Genomic DNA, 4,303 nt, shown 5'->3' on the forward strand with positions numbered 1-4,303 from the left:
GTTTGCTGCAAAAGGGGTTAAGTGGGAAACTATTCAGAGTCCCAAGGACCGGGTGCTGGTTCAGGAGAGGATGTGGCTGTGGTTGCAACCCGCCTGAAAATGGAGCGGTGCTCGGAGAAAGTTCAAGGCAGAATGGAATGAGCAGGGTGGGGGTCCCGCCTCGCCCTCCATAGATGGGGTGGGGGAGCGGTATGCCTGCATCTCAGAACGGGAGGGGGGAGGGGATCTTTGCAGAAAGTCCTGTCCCAGAACATAGGAAAGTGGGGGCCTTTGCAACTTTCCCTGTTTCTAGGACCTGAAAGCTCAGGCATACTTCCCCAGTGTCAGAGGCAAGATGCTCCCGTGATTCAGGGCAACTTTTCACCGAAAGAACAGAAAACTGCTTGTGAATTTAGGGATAAGGGAACTTTCTCTTGGGCATAAACGAACACATTTCAAATTCTGAAAAGCCACCAACCGGTTCCCAAGCACCACGGAATCCAGAAAGATACTACAGGTGGGTTTTTCGTTTTGTTGAAGGGGGTTGATGTGCGGCGTTGTGACCCTTTCTGCTGTCCAGCAAGGTGACTCCGCAATCCGCGTCCACACAGCCCTTCTCTCAGGTTCTTTTCCTACAGACATGAGCACAGAACACTGGGCAGAGTTCCCTGGGCTGGATGGCAGGTGCCCGTTGGCCAGTCATTCCGTAGACCTCAGGGTGCGTGTGCCAGTCCCACACCCCCAGTCCATCCCTCCCCACAACCTGTCCCCTTTAGTCCCCATAAGTTTTTCAAAGTCTGTGTGTCTGTTGTGTAAATAAGCTCCTTTATGTCCTATTTTAGGATTCCCTTAAAAGTCGTATCATACAATATTTATCTTTCTTTGAGTTCACTTCGTATGAGAGTCTCTAGTTGCATCCATGCTGCTGCACATGGTATTATTCTTTTTTCTGGCTGTGTAGTATTCTATTGTATGTTTTTAATCTGTTCATCTGTTGATGGACATGTAGGTTGTTTCTATGTCTTGGCTATTGTGAATTGTGCTGCTATGAACACACAGGTGCCTGGATCTTTTTGTATTTTGGTTTTCTCTGGATAGAAGCCCAGGATTGGACTGCAGGATATATGGTAGTTCTGGTTTTCATTTTTAAAGGAACCTCCACGTAGCAATGTACATCCCAGCTCAGAGGAGATGGTGTGTGGGGAAGAGAGATGGGGAAGCAGGTTAGAGAAGAGAGATCCAGAAATGCACGGCCAGGTGAGCATAAGTAACAGCAACCGAATGTTACCGTAACTGTGGTGTGAGTCATGGGAGAGTTGGTGGGTTTGTGTGTGTGTGTTTTTTTCCCGTTTGAAAGTTTAATCCAAGTTGAGTTAATGTACAAGGTTGAGATCGTCTCTGCTGGACAGCAAAGTGTCTCAGTGGTCCGTCTACACGCATCCATTCTCTTTCAGATTCTCTTCCCACAGAGGCAATCACAGAATCCTGGGTAGAGTTCCCCGTGCTGCACTGCAGGTCTCCATGGACCAGGCTGTCTATATACTTTGTTAACTTTTATTGAAGAAGAGTTGATACACAAGGTTGTCATCATTCTGCTGGACAGCAAAGGGGCTCAGTTTTACATGTGCACCTATCCATTGACTTTCTGATTCTTTTCCCACAGAGACAATCACAGAATCTTGGGTAGAGTTCCCTGTGCTGCACTCCCTACACCACTCCCTACACCATAGGGTACATGTGCCAATCCCATTCGTCAGCTGCCCAATACCGGTTCTATTTTCCCACAATCATTGATCTTCTCTTGGTGTGAAAACGAATTGTCTCAATCGACAGCTTGCCTGCAGCCTGGCCGATCATTTGTTCATGACGTAAGAGCTTACAAATGCTCCTTTGAGGGTCATTGTTCTTTGCTGTCCTACGATTGCACCGTTAGGATCTCTATCCCCCTTCTCTTGAGACGTGGAAGACGTCTGAACATATTCTTTGTCTCGGGCAAAAGCTCACACCCATTGACTCTGAACGGGCAGCTCCCAGGACCGTGTCTGCTCTCCACACGCCCCGTGTGGCAGGGTTCATACCTCTCATCTTCTCTACACGGACGTCTGCAGTTGGCACTAAAGCAGCAAGAGACTTTGCCCTATGTCATCAGACAAGCCAGTCATCCTTCACCACATTATGAAATGACCCAAGGGACCATAAATGAGGTCTACTTAATTTTTTATATGCACTTTATTTCCTTTTTTATTAAAGTAGATTTACACCGTGATGTCAATTCTGCTGTACAGCAAAGTGACCCAGTCATACATATATATCCATTCTTTTTCTCATACAATCTTCCATCCTGATCTATTCCAAGAGAGTGGCTAGAGTTTCCTGTGCTGCACAGCGGGACCTCGCTGCTCATCCATTCTCACTGTCGTAGTTTGCATCCATTGAGCCCAAACTCCCCATCCAGCCCACTCCCTCCCCCTTGGCAACCACAAGTCTGTTCTCCATGTCTGTGAGTCTGTTTCTGTTCTGTAGGTAGGTTCATTTGTGCCATATTTTCGATTCCACATAGAAGCAACATACAATTTTTATCTTGTCTGATTTCACTTAGTCTGAACATTTCTAAGTCTATTATGTTGCTGCAAATGGCATGATTTCATTCTTTTTCATGGCTGAATAGTGTTCCATTGTGTATATAGTGCCACATCTTTTTAAAGGTTTTTGAGTGAAATATTTTTTAAAGTCTATAGGGTTCACAGTTTTCAAGCTTCACACATATGTCACATCCCCTAATAACCTTTTTTAAAAAATCCCTCACCCAAGGAATTTGGGGTCAGTAAATGCCAACCATAACATTGCAAGTGGATCAGCAAAGAGGTCCTGCTGTCCAGCACAGGGAACTCTATCCCATCTCTTGGGATGGACCATGATGGAAGAGAATATGAGAAAGGGAACGTACATATATGTATGACTGGGTCCCTTTGCTGTACAACAGAAATTGGCACAACATTGTAAATCAGCTATACTTGAATAAAGAATAAACTTCAGGAGACAAAATGGTTTTTAAAATAATCCCCTTCCCTCTTCATCCTGGGAGCTACGAGTTTTTTCTCCATATCTGAGAGTCTGCTGCTTGTTTGCTGTATTTTCCAGGCTCCACCTACTCGTGATATCATACACTATTTCTTTGTCTGGAATGAAGTCTGCTTTAAACATGATCCTTCCCTGAAGCGAGTTCCTTCTTTCAGCAAGACGGGAGCAGCTTAGCCTCAGGTGATTCTCACTGCCAGAGCCATTTCATTGGTTCATCATTATCACGCTTTTCTCATTCTCCTTTTATAAAGTTGTTTTTTTTCATACTTTCATCAATTTTTATTTATTCATATGCAAGCTAATGCTATTAACCTTTTCTTTTTTTATTTTCCCTCTTACAGCAAGGGGATCAAGTTACACTTACATGTATACATTTTTCCCCCAACCTTTGTTCTGTTGCAACATGAGTATCTAGACATAGTTCTCAATGCTACTCAGCAGGATCTCCTTGTAAATCTATTCCAAGTTGTCTGATAACCCCAAGCTTCTGATCCCTCCCACTCCCTCCCCCTCCCATCAGGCAGCCACAAGTCTCTTCTCCAAGTCCATGATTTTCTTTTCTGAGGAGATGTTCATTTGTGCCGGATATTAGATTCCAGTTATAAGTGATATCATATGGCATTTGTCTTTGTCTTTCTGGCTCATTTCACTCAGGATGAGATTCTCTAGTTCCATCCATGTTGCTGCAAATGGCATTATGTCATTCTTTTTTATGGCTGAGTAGTAGTCCATTGTGTATATATACCACATCTTCCAAATACAATCCTCTGTTGATGGACATTTGGGTTGCTTCCATGTTCTGGCTATTGTGAATAGTGCTGCAATGAACATGCTGGTACATATATGTCTTTTAAGTAGAGTTTTGTCCGGATAGATGCCCAAGAGTGGGATTGTGGGGTCATTTGGAAGATCTATGCATAGATTTCTAAGGTATCTCCAAACTGTTCTCCATAGTGGCTGTACCAGTTTACATTCCCACCAACAGTGCAGGAGGGTTCCCTTTTCTCCACAGCCCCTCCAGCACTGGTTCTTTGTGGACTTATGAATGATGGCCATTCTGACTGGTGTGAGGTGGTATCTCATGGTAGTTTTGATTTGCATTTCTCTTATAATCAGCGATGTTGAGCATTTTTTCATGTGTTTGTTGGCCATCTGTGTATCTTCCTTGGAGAACAGTCTATTCAGGTCTTTTGCCCATTTTTCCATTGGTTGATTAGCTTTTTTGCTGTTGAGTTGTATAAGT

The 4,303-nt window shown here is 44.1% G+C and overlaps 1 long non-coding RNA gene across 1 annotated transcript; it reads left to right on the forward strand.

Annotated features, from left to right (window-relative positions):
- The first annotated feature begins 956 nt into the window (after positions 1–956).
- Positions 957–3,323, forward strand: LOC110259140. Its single transcript, XR_002341335.1, has 2 exons — positions 957–1,236; positions 3,121–3,323. It is a non-coding gene; the product is annotated as an uncharacterized LOC110259140 (long non-coding RNA).
- The last annotated feature ends 980 nt before the right edge of the window (positions 3,324–4,303 follow it).

The sequence above is a fragment of the Sus scrofa genome, unplaced genomic scaffold (genome assembly GCF_000003025.6).
Source record: "Sus scrofa isolate TJ Tabasco breed Duroc unplaced genomic scaffold, Sscrofa11.1 Contig905, whole genome shotgun sequence".
NCBI lineage: Eukaryota > Metazoa > Chordata > Mammalia > Artiodactyla > Suidae > Sus > Sus scrofa.